Source organism: Meriones unguiculatus, chromosome 2 (genome assembly GCF_030254825.1).
Source record: "Meriones unguiculatus strain TT.TT164.6M chromosome 2, Bangor_MerUng_6.1, whole genome shotgun sequence".
In the NCBI taxonomy this organism is placed as follows: Eukaryota; Metazoa; Chordata; class Mammalia; order Rodentia; family Muridae; genus Meriones; species Meriones unguiculatus.
In genome coordinates, this window is record NC_083350.1 from 125,436,389 (window position 1) to 125,449,367 (window position 12,979).

At 42.5% G+C, this 12,979-nt stretch overlaps 1 pseudogene; it reads right to left on the reverse strand.

Annotated features, from left to right (window-relative positions):
- Positions 1-499: 499 nt before the first annotated feature.
- Positions 500-2,178, reverse strand: LOC110565625 (ezrin-like; annotated as a pseudogene).
- Positions 2,179-12,979: the final 10,801 nt, after the last annotated feature.

Below are 12,979 nucleotides of genomic sequence, written 5' to 3' on the forward strand. Positions count from 1 at the left end.
GAGTCCTATACCATACACTCTGAAGGACTGTGGACTCTGTCAGCGGTCTGGAGGAAGGAGACTGCGCGGGAATGTACTTTAGACCCTGATTGCAAAGTCATTTTCACCCCTCCAAACACAGAGAGAGGATCCTTCTTAGAAATCAAGAACAAAATCGGTTTTGGGCTCATTTCGAAACTAGAGAAAGTACGGCACGCACGCGCGAGCCAGAATGCTGTTCCTGGTGAGGCTGAGCCTTGTGTCACACGGGCCAGCTTGAAGCCTTAGACTTTAGAGCCATCTGAATCCCTGCTCAGACAGGAAGTGGTTCGGTAGCTGTCATAAAAATCTGGCCTGTCTGGCACTATGATACAATTGTTGGTAACCAGGTAGGATCCCACTGGCAACTGCAAGGGACTGGAACACATCAAGGGCCTTTCTAGACCTAAGAGTACTAGAGTGCCAAGAGTGACGACGCCCGGCCGTGAGGTGCCCTCCGCGCTTGGTTCCAGCCTGGCCTCTATGTGGCCTCGAACTCACTGATGCGCTGCTTGGTGTTGCCTTGCCTGATCTGCCACAGCGTCTCGTACTTGTCCCGGCCTTGCCTCATGTTCTCGTGGATGATGTCACTGTGGGTCCTCTTAGTCTCATCCCCGGCCTGGGACAACTCAGCATCAGCAGCTGCCGCTGGACGTGCTCATTCTTCTCGGCCTCAGTGTTCCGCTTCTCCTCCTTGCGTTCATCCAGGATGCCCTCGCTGGAGAGCTCAGAGCGCTGTCGCCATGAGCTCTGACCCCTCATCCTGCAGTCCCTCCTGCACGTGGTGATTCAGGGGCTCTTACACTGCGTCACCGGGTGCAGCTCCGCCTTTGTCTTCACCAGGTCGTCCCGGGCTTCTTTAGCCGGGTGCTGCCACTCCTCCACTTTGCCCGTCTTGAGCCTCCTCCGGCAGCGCAATCTTGGCAGTGTACTCCGCCGGCTCTGCAGCCAGCTGCTCCTGGCTCTTCATCCGATCCTGCATCTGTCTGTCCAATTCTCCCTTGGCCTGCAGCGGCCACAACTCAGCCTCCTCCCTGGGTCGCTTCGGCTCTTCCTCCCGCTGGAAGGCCTTCTCAGTCTGCTAGGAACGCTCTTTCTCCGCCCTCTTGGTTTTCTGCTCACAGTCTGCAGCCTGAACACCAGCTCCTCCTTTTCTCTCTCCACAGTCTTGCTCCTCTTCTCAGTTTCCAAGTGTTGTCGCTCCAGCTGCTTCCGGTGCTTCTCCTCCCAAGCCTGGGCCTTCATCTGCTGCACCTCCATGGTGTTGGGCTTCCAGTGGCGCATGTACAGCTCATGGCTCCCCAGATAAAGCTGTAGGATCTGCTTGTTAATTCTCAGGCGTGGGGGGTAGAGCACAAAGTCAGGTGCTTTCTTGTCGATGGGCTTAATGACAAAGTTCTTGTCATTGAAAGAGATGCTCCTGATTTCACTCCAAGGAAAGCCGATCTTCGGGGTCACCTTATCATCTTTCCCGTAACTATGAAGATCCAGGGCATCAACTCCAAGCCAGAGGCCTGTTCCTTTCTTATTCTTGATCTCAAAATAAAACAGTCGGTCCCATAGATTTCCAGGTCCTGGGCAATCTTCAGGTGTTCTAGCATAGCACTGGCTTTGAGCATCCCACAGTGCTCCGCGTGCCACACCTGGATGCAGTGCTCCCACTGGTCCCTGGTGAGCTTGTGCTGGTCCATGAGGATCAGCCGCTCGGAGATGAGGTACCCAGCCTTGTGCATTTCCTTGTTATAACCTACAACTTGGCCTGGACTACACAGGAGCCCAGCAGCACGGGCTCAGGGGGTTGGGGTGGAGCAGTACATCTGGTCACTGAGGATCTCCTCCTTGATCTGGAGGAAGAACGGCTTCTGAGTGATGTCCTGGATCAGTTCCTCAGCCACATCCTCGGGTTAGAACTTGGCCTGGAATTTGAACTGGATGGGGTTCTCCTTCCAAACCTCCTCTGCAGAGACCTTTTTATCAAGTTTCAGCCAGGTAGGAAACCCTTTATTGTCTACATACTGGAGACCAAAGTACTACATTTCCTAAAGGCCGATAGTGTTTACCAACTGATCAAACAGCTGCTTTCTGGTGGTGTTCGACTGGATGGCAGACCCCAGCTCTGTATGCATTGGTGGTCACCCAGACATTGATTGGCCGGGGCATTTTGGCTGGTTGGTGGCTTCGTGGGTCCTCAGAAAGTTGGCTGTGCAGCAGCAGCTGAGAGGCATTCCGACCTGCAGGCATAGAGAAGTCCTGTTCTTCACTGCTGGGCAATCTCTTTAGTTCCCCAAAATAGCTTCTTTATATTCTCTACTTATTCCTCCTTGTAGCTTATATACCACAGCGCAGCCTTTCAAGACGCAGCTCAGATCATGCCTCCTGTCATCTATGTAAGTGTAAATAGAGAAACAAACTATTGGGCATTCATAAGGAGGGGTACAGGTCGGAGGGGGGGAGTAATGGTGATGTAGCAAGTCCATAGGTGTATGAATTCCATATACACTTCCAAAGGGCTTCTAGCACATCACACATGCCTGGCTTTTATGGGAATGCTGATGATTTGAACTCAGGTCTTCATGCTTGTATAGCAAGTGCTTCTACCCTTGGAGCCATCTCCCCAACAACATAATAGTTAACTTTGACTCTCATATTGTATTTGTCTGTAGTCTGAGGCAAGGGTCTAATTTCATCTCTCCCCAAACAGAAAAATACTCTCCCAATAATTTCTAAATTAAAGTATATGCCACCCTGCTAGGAATGATGTTCAGAAGTTTGTCCCTGTGGATGAATATTTTAATTAGTATTTTATTCTGGCCAGGAATCCTTTTAAAGATGCAGCACTCGAAGGGACGCCAGCTGGAAATGCTGCAGTCTAAATTAGATAGTGTTGAGTTTGTTCTCTTGACAGAAAGTGGAGACAAATGTATCCAGTAACATTGTTAGCTTTGGAAGTCAAACATTCCTAAAGAAGCTATTTAAAAAGAAGTTAGTTGTTGGAGTGTTCCAAGATGGCAGCAGCCAGTGTGTACCGTATCTAAGGGGTAGAAGATCAGAGACTGTGGAGCCAAAACACCAACTTTGGTGCTTTCCAGGTCAGGGGGACAGACCAGAGGAAGTTGGAGATGATCAGATCCAGGCCTCCCCATGACCATCTCCCAGGTCCAGGAGTCACAAACTGTGAGCCCCCTACCCTTTCCACATACTCGAGAGAGTGCAGGCTCCCAGGTCCAGGGACCCTCCACTCCAGCAGCCAGACATCTGATCTCTCCAGCTCCCCTGAGGGCAGTATCTGGATTCCTGGAACAGCCAAACCTCTAAACCATGGTTCTACCGGTCTCCCTGTGGAGACCAGGTGGATGGTAAAATCATTCACATCCTGGATCCAAGATGGCAGAGCTCAGAGCCGAGACGCATCTGAGTCCCAGTGTCTGATAGAATGGTGAGCCGCAGCTCAGCTGTCTTCGGGGACACGGAATCCCCCGCGATTGCTACCTGAGGCGAAAGACCCCCAACTACCCCTCCACCTGAGGCACCTGTGCTCCCTCAGCTACACCTGAAACACCCCTGCCTGGCCCTTCAAGTCATCGGCACCTGTGCCCCTACCATTCAAGGCACCCCCACCAGCACCCCTGCCATTCAAGGCACCTGTGCCCCCTCCCTGCCTTCCAAAATACCCACCCCAGTGTGGCTGCATCCAAAATACCAGCACACTTGTGTTCCCCTGGATCTCTCTCTTCATCCTGAAATCTACTCCAGCCACCAGAGGTGGGTGGATCCAGTCTTAGGTGCAGGTTCAAGGAACAAACACCCAAGGCTGTGGACAACCAGATGGCTAAAGGCCAGCATAAGAACACAATCAACAAAAAACAAGACAGCATGCCCTCCCCCAAAAAACTCCCCCCCCAAATAATGATTATTGTAATGAAGTTAAAACACAGGAAAATGACCTTACATTTATGATTATGCAGTTATTAGAAGCATATAAAGAGGAAATAAACAAATCTCTCAAAGAAATACAGGAAAAGACAACCAAACAAATAGAGGCCATTAAGGACAGACGGGAAACCACAATCAAACAGGGTGAAGGAAATGAATAAAACAATTCAAGATCTGAAAACAGAATTAGAATCAATAAAGAAAACATAAACTGAGAAACCCCTAGAGATGGAGAACTTAGAGAGGAGATCAGGAACCACATAGGAAAGCATCACTAACAGAATGCAAGAGCGGGAGGACTCTCAGATGTTGAAGATACAAGTGAAGAAACCAATACATCTCTCAAAACATCAAGACAGACAAGTTCCTGACACAAAAATCCAAGAAATCAAGGACACCATGAAAAGATGAAATCTAAGAATAATAGGAAAAGTTGCAAACTCCAAGGTCCAGAAAATATTTTCAAGAAAATCATAGAAGAAAATTTCCCCAACCTAAAGAGATACCCTTAAACATACAAGAGGTTTACAGAACACCAAATAGACTAGACCAGAAGAGAAATTTTTCCTGCCTCATTATTAAAATATTAAAAAAATATTTTAAAAATATTTAAAAAATATTAAAAGTAGAAAGCGAAAAAAGGTCAAGTAACATATAAAGGTAGACCTATCAGAATCACACCTGACTTCTCCACAGAGACTATGAAAGCCAGAATGGACTAGGCAGATGTCATGCAAACACTAAGATACCATAGATGACAACAACCCATAGAATATAGATAACTTCACAACTGTGAAACCAAAAGAAAACAAGCATGCAAACACACTATCACCACCAACTCCACAATAAAAGGAACTAACTATTATTGGTCACTATTATCTATCAACATCAGTGGACTCAACTCTCCAATAAAAAGACACAGGCTAACAGAGTGGTTGCAGAAACAGGATCCTGCATTCTGCTGCATTCAAGAAACACAACTTATCAACAAAGATATATAGTACCTCAGAGTAAAGGGCTGGAAAAAGATTTTCCAAGCAAATGGACCCAAGAAGCAAGCTGGAGTAGCAATCCTAATATCTAATAAAATAGACTTTCAACCAAAATTAATCAGAAGAGATGGGAAAGGACATTTCATTCTCATCAAAGGAAAAATCTACCAAAAGGACATCACAATCCTGAACATCTATGGCCCAAATTCAAGGGCACCTGCATTCATGAAAGAAACATTATTAAAACTTAAATCACACATCTATCCTAACATATTAACCGTGGAAGATTTCAACACCTCACTCTCATCAATGGACAGATCATCAAGACAGAAGCTAAATAGAAAAATAAAGAAGCTAACAGAGGTCATAAATCAAATGGATCTAACAGATGTCTACAGAACTTTTCACCCAAACACAAAAGCTCCACACGAAACGTTCTCCAAAATTGACCATATGGTCGGTCACAAAACAAACCTCAACCGTTACATGAAAATTAAATTAACCCATTGTTCTTTATCAGATCACCACAGATTAAAACTAGACCTCAACAACAGCAGAAACAACAAAAAGCCTACATACTCATGGAAACTGAACAATTCCCTGCTCAATGATCACTGGGTGAGGGAAGAAATAAAGAAACAAATTAAAGGCTTCCTAGAATTCAATGAGAATAAGGGCACAACTTACCTAAACTTATGTGACACCATGAAAGCAGTGTTAAGATGAAACTTCATGGGGCTGGAGAGATGGCTCAGTGGTTAATAGCACTGCCTGTTCTTCCAGAGATCCTGAGGTCAATTCCTAGCAACCTCATGGTGGCTCATAACCATCTATAATGAGATCTGGTGCTGTCTCCTGGTGTGTAGGCATCCATGCAGGCAGACTATTGTATACATAATAAATAAATAGATCTTTTTTAAAAAGATGAAACTTCATAGCACTAAGTGCCTTCATAAAGAAATTGGAGTGATCCCATATTATCAACTTAACAGATCACTCGACAGCTTTAGAAATAAAAGAAGCACACCCAAGAGGATGGTAGGAAGTAATCAACACAGGGCAGAAATCAATAAATTAGAAACAAACAGGGCAACACAAAAAAAATTTGCAAAACCAAGAGTTAGTTCTTTGAAAAAATAATCAACAAGATAGACAAATCTCTAGCCAAACTAACTAAAAGACAGAGAGACAGTACCCAAATTAACAAAATTGGAAATGAAAAGGAGGACATAACAACAGACACTGAGGAAATACAAGAAAATCATTAGGTCTTACTTCAAAAGTCTGTATTCTACAAAATTAAAAAATCAAAAGGAAATGAATGATTTTCTTGATAGATTTTACCTACCAAAGTTAAATCAAGAGCAGATAAATAATTTAAACAGCCCTATAACCCCTAAGGAAATAGAAGCAGCCATCAAAAGCAGCCAACCAAAAAAAACCAAGGGCCAGATGGTTTTAACATGGAATTCTACCAAACTTTCAAAGACTAGCTAACACCAATACTCCTCAAATTATTCCACAAAATAGAAACAGAAGGACAAAATTCATTCTATTAAGCCACAGTCACCCTGATACCTAAACCACACAAAGACTCAACAAAGAAAGAAAATTTCAAACTAATCTCCCTCATAAACATTGATGCAATAATACTCAATAAGATACTTGCAAACCAAATTCAAGAACATATTAAACACATCATCCACTATGATCAAGTAGGCTTCATCCCAGGGATGCAGGGATAGTTCAACATACAAAAATCTATCAACGTAATCCATCATATAAATGAACTGAAAGAAAAAAAATCACGCTATCATCTCATTAGATGCAGAAAAAGCTTTTGACAAAATCCAACACCTTTTCATGATAAAAGTCTTGGAGAGATCAGGGATACAAGGCCTTTACAAAACATAATAAAGGCTATAGACAGCAAGCTTATAGCCAACATCAAACTAAATGGAGAGAAAGTTAAAGTGATTCCATTAAAATCAGGGACAAGACACAGTTGCCCACTCTCTCTGTATCTCTTCAATATAGTACAAGAAGTTCTAGCTAGAGCAATAAGACAACTAAAGGGAATCAAAGAGATTCAAATCAGAAAGAAGGAAGTTAAAGTATCGCTATGCGCAGATCATATGATAGTGTATATAAGTGACCCTCAAAATTCCACTGGAGAACTCCTGCAGCCAAAAAACTCCTTCAGCAAAGTGGCTGGATACAAGATTAATTAAAATAAAAAAAATCAGTAGCCTCCTGTATACAAATGACAAATGGTCTGAGAAAGAAACTAGGGAAACCACACCCTTCAAATTAGCCATAAATAATATAAACTACCTAGAAGTAACTCTAAGAAAGTCACAGACCTGTATGACAAGAACTTCAAGTCTCTGAAGAAAAAAAATGAAGAAGATACCAAAAGATGAAAAAATCTTCCATGTTTCTGGACCAGTAGGATTAACATAGTAAAAATGGCCATCTTACCAAAAGCAATCTACAGATTCAATGTAATCCCCATCAAAATACCAACACAAATTTTCACAGACCTTGCAAGAACAATTCCAAACTTCATATGAAAAAACAAAAAACCCAGGATAGTGAAAAAATCCTATACAATAATAGAACTTCTGAAAGTATCCACATACTTGACCTCAAGCTATACTACAGAACAATGGTAATAAAAAGTGCATGGTACTGACATAGAAAAAGGCTGGTGGATCAATGGAATTGAATCAAAAACCCAGAAATAATCCCACACACCTTTGCACACCTGATCTTTGACAAAGGAGCCAAAACCATACAATGGAAAAAAGACAGCATCTTCAACAAATGGTGCTGGTCTAACTGGATGTCTACATGTAGAAAATGTAAATAGATCCATATTTTTCACCTTGAACAAAACTCAAGTCCAAGTGGACCAAAGACCTCAACATAAAACCAGACACACTAAATCTGCTAGAGTAGAAAGCGGGTAAGAGCCTTGAACTCGGTACAGGAGACAACTTTCTGAACAAAACACCAACAGCACAGGCTCTAACATCTACAATCAGTAAATGGGACCTTTTGAAACTGAAAAGCTTCTGTAAAGCAAAGGACAATGTTATCAGAACAAAAGGACAGCCTACAGATCGGGAAAAGATCTTCACCAATCCTACATCTGACAAAGGGCTAATATCCAGAATATATAAAGAACTGAAAAAGTTAAACACCAACAAACCAAGTAATCTAATTTAAAAAAATGGATTACAGAGCTAAAAGGAGAATTCTAAACAGGAATATCGAATGATAGAGAGACACTTAAAGAAATGCTCAATGTCCTTAGTCACCATGGAAATGAAAATCAAAATGACTGTGAGATTCTATCTTACACCCATCAGAATGGCCAACATCAACATCAAGTGACAACACATGCTGGCAAGGATGTGGAGAAAGGGGACCACTCTTCCATTGCTGGTGGGAGTGAAAACTGGTACAACCACTTTGAAAATCAATCTGGCTCTTTCTCAGAAAACTGGAAATAGTCATACATCAAGACCCAGCTACACCACTTCTGGGCATACACCTGAAAGATACTCCAATATACAACAAGGACATTTGCTCAACCATGTTCATAGCAGCGTTATTTGTAATAGCCAGAACCTGGAAACAGCCTAGAGGTCCCTCAACCGAAGAATGGATAAAAAAAAAACTGTGGTACATTTATGCAATGGAATATTACTCAGCTATTAAAAACAAAGAGATCATGAAATATGCACGGAAATGCATGGAACTAGAAAATATCATCTTGAGTGAGGTAACATGGACCCAGAAAGACACATGTGGTATATCCGCTTATAAGCGGATTTTAGTCATATAATACAGGATAGACATACTACAATGCACAGACCCCAAGAAGATAACTCTGATGGACATTTTAGGCTTCACGTGGACCCACTAGTTAGAGGGGTGGGGAATATCTCTGACACAGACTGTGTTGCCTGCTTTCTGATATCTTCCTCCTGGTGGGACTTCCTTACAAGGCCACAGGGGAGGAAGAGGAACTCAGCCCTCATGTGAATAGATGAGCTGGGGTGTCTGGATAGGGAGGATCCCCTATTCTGAGACATAGGGGAGAGGGGATATGGAGAGAGAATGGGACTGGGAGGAGAAGAGGAGCCTATGACCAAGATATAAATTGAATTAATTTTAAAAAGCTATCAACAGAATAAAAAAGAAGTTAATTGTTAGTGTAAGATGTGGATGGGAGAGACTATTGTCTTCTTGAAAACAAGGCAGGCAGTGAACTTCTGATAAAGCAGGGTTTGTTTGTTTTTTCATTTTTAAACATACAATTATTGAATTATCTTCTACCACTAACTGACATGGTGAGGACTTGTGTCAGCCACTTTTGTTGTTCTTGTGACAGGGTACCTTGGGGAAGCAACCTAAGGAGGGAAAGTGTATGTTTTGGCTCACAATCCAAGCCACACTTCATGGCTTTGAAGCTTCCATGGTGGGAAAGGCGTGAGGCAGCTGGTCAGACTGTATTTGCACATTGAATTTGTATTCGATTGTATTTGAAGTAGGCATGGTGGAGGGGGATGCTCGGCCTGCTTTCTCTGGTTTATTCCTCTGGGCATTCTGAGGTGATGCCGTCCTCATAGCGGTGGGTCTTCCCTGCTCTGTTAAACTCTCATAGACAAGCAAGTGCGCTATCATGTTCTTAGGAACCACAATGTTCTGTCCTCAATCTTTGAACTGATGTGAAAGCCTTTCCATAATCTGTGAGGATCAGTGATCTGATGAGGATATTGTCCCTGGAAAGATGAAAACAAGGTGTTGGAGGGGAAATGTCAAATCCCTCTGCTTCCTTCAGGGAAACGGCGTGCAAATAAACTAATGGTTTTGCTTTGTGGCGCAGAGTAGTGACACCCGTGTGCAAACAGTGAATACTCTCTCCCCATTTCACTCTCGCGTGCCGGGAGCGACTGCTGTCCTCGCTGCTCTCACAGTGGGTCGGTGCGAGCTAACAGATGCAGCCGTCTGTCCTTGTCTTCTTCCGTCGGCGTCCCTGGTTCCTCCTGTCGCTTTTCTTTGCTTTCTCATCCTCACAGCGTGAGCTGCTCCAGAGAGGCAACAGTGAGCCATGAGCAGCTCTTCTCGTCACTTCACCTACACAGTCACGTTTGCAGTTCTAAGATCTGGGTCTGGAGAGGCAGTGTCGAGATCTTCCAAGGGACCAGGGGTCAAGTTCCAGCACCTACATGGCGGCTCACAACCAGTAACTGTAACTCCAGTTCCAGGGGATCCAACGCCTCTCTGGCCCTCACTGCCTTGTTATGGGCGCCTCATGCACTTGAAACAGACCTACATAGAGGCAAAGCAGCCATAAGCATAAAAATAACAAATAAATAAAATGTTTAAAAGTAAATAAACGAAAAACTTGAGATTAATGTGTGCTTGTTCCCATTAAGTTGTTATTGACAGATGATTTTTTTTAAACTGTCGCAAAATTAAATACATAAACCTACAATCATTCTTGGAAGAACCAATATAGTTTTAGTTGCTATATGGTGAAGATGGTTTCATGCCACGTATGTTTTGAGAGTGAAGGCTGCTCTGCCTGTATGGATCTCCGCATCATGTATGCTTCCCCGATTTTGTAACACACTTAAGAGAGACCCCCAAACTAAAACAGTAGTTACCCTCTTCTTTTCCCTCTTCATTTTATTTATCTTTGCTTCTCTTTTTTCTTTTCCCTTCCCTTCCCCTTACTTTATATTGTTCATTTACTGTTCTATATGTGCCTTAAATAATTCTTAATTTCGTGGCATATTCATTTGTTTGCCCTTTTTTTCCCTGTAGCCATTGTATTAGTGTACTAGTTGACATTAATTGGTTTTAAATGTATTCTGTATCTTGCTTGGTTTGGTGGTATTGTCATGACGGTAACTTGTTCTCTCCTTTCTCAGTTGTACTGGGGAATAAGCCTTCAAGAATAGATTCCTGATTAAGAAGATTCTCAAGTTAGCTGTGGTTGCATATGCTTTTAATATCAGAACATGAGTTTGAGGCCAGCCTCGTCCACACAGTGAGCTCCAGGCCACCCAGACTTCCATAGTTAGACTACATTTCAAAATAAGTAAATACATGAAGAGGATTCTCAAAGTTAGGAGGCATCTACAAACCAACAGTTGTGAAAATTGCAACACAGAAGTATGAGAAATAGAAAGAAACAGGGCATCAGGATACCTCTAGGAGATCAAAAGTTCCCAGTTATTAAACCCAAAGACATTAAATGGTTGAAAGGCCAAAAAAATAAAAAATAAAAATATACCTTAAAAAATAAGCAATGAACTTAAAGAAAAAAATAAATAAGAAAATGAATGAAGAAATCAGTTCTGGATTCATGGACAATTCTTACTAAACCATTATAAAAGAATACCAGTAGTCCATAAAATAGAAAAGGAAGGGACACCATCAAACTCACCCCACGTGGGTTCCCTGGTTGGGGGAACAGGGACTGTCTCTGGCATGGACTCAATGGCTAGCTCTTTGACCACCCCCTCCCCAAGGGAGGAGCAGCCTTTCTAGGCCATGGAGGAGGACTTTGCAGCCAGTCCTGATGAGACCTAATGGGCTGGGGTCAGATGGAAGGGGAGGAAGACCTCCCCTATCAGTGGACTTGGAGAGGGGCAGGGAGGGACTCAGGGAGAAAGGGTGAGATTGGGAGGGAATGAGGGAGAGGGCTACAGCTGGGATACAGGGTGGGTAAACTGTAATTAATATAAAAAATAAAAATTTAATTAAAAAAGAGACTCATCCCACAAAGACAGTAAAACCCTCATACAAAGGCCAGGTAAGAACTCAACATGGCAAGAAAGCAGAAAGGGACCATTTGTGGAGAAGAAGGGGCCAGTAGAAGTGAGAGGGTCAGGGAGAACAGGGGTCAAGTACAGAGATGTGCTTGTGATGTATGTGTATAAATGCCATAATGAAATGTACTTTATAGTTCGCTAACTTTAAAAGTAATTAATAAAAACATCCAATTTCTTCCACAGTGAAAGAAACAAGCAAATGTCATCACAGAAAGTTTCCCCTGCCACTCTGGAGACTTGAGCCTCCCACACAGGAAGGCCTAGGCATTGCTGAAATAAACTCATGAAAAATAAACCCTAGCTCTCTGTCTGTGATGAACGCCTGGAAAACATTGATTATTTCAGATGCTACACTGCCTCGCCTTCTCAGGGCTTCTCTGGTAGCTTTCCATTTCTTCAAAAGGGGAAGCATTTGTGGAACAATTAAAGTGATATGAACAGAGAAGAATTTCCTACAGAAACCAATGCTTAGGGAAAAGTTAATTACATCTAAGGAAAAGAAACGTCAGGTCGTTTCTTCATCCAATATCAAGGGTATACAAGATAAACATGTGGATTTAAATCTTTAAATTATGTAGAAGGAAAAGCTATCTTTAAACAAGTGTGGATTTGATTGAAAGCCACTGACATTGGGTTTTAAGGCAAGCTGTTAAATCCCTTTACTAGATCTTCATGTGATGAAGGAAAAAAAGCAAATGACTCTTCTAGGTCTTTTTCAGCATCTGTCATGATATCAAGGATGATGTTTTGTGGCATGGTAATTGCTATTAGGCCTCTTACTTCATTTCCAGCTTTTCTTGCTAAATTCTATGACATTTTGTGTCTGTGTGTGTGTGAGAGAGTAAGAGAGAGAGAGACAGACAGACAGAGAAGGGAGAATTTATACTTGTGTCTGTAATTCCTTTGTTCTTCCTTATCTTTCTGTTTGCTTGCGGGGGTGTAAGGGGGATATGCAGAATCAAAATAAAAGAATCTGCACCTCTGATGATTACAAAATCAGTGTTGATACTGACTGAAAGGGAAACCAAATACAATGCTGGCTTTATTAAATAAGGTTAATGTAAGATGATTGGATACTATTAGTTTCATATTAATTGATAATCCGTTTGGCTCAGTGTCTTGGGCTCCTCCTCAAGCAAACCTAAAGTCAATGTAAATGTAAAACAAACTTAAGCTTAATCA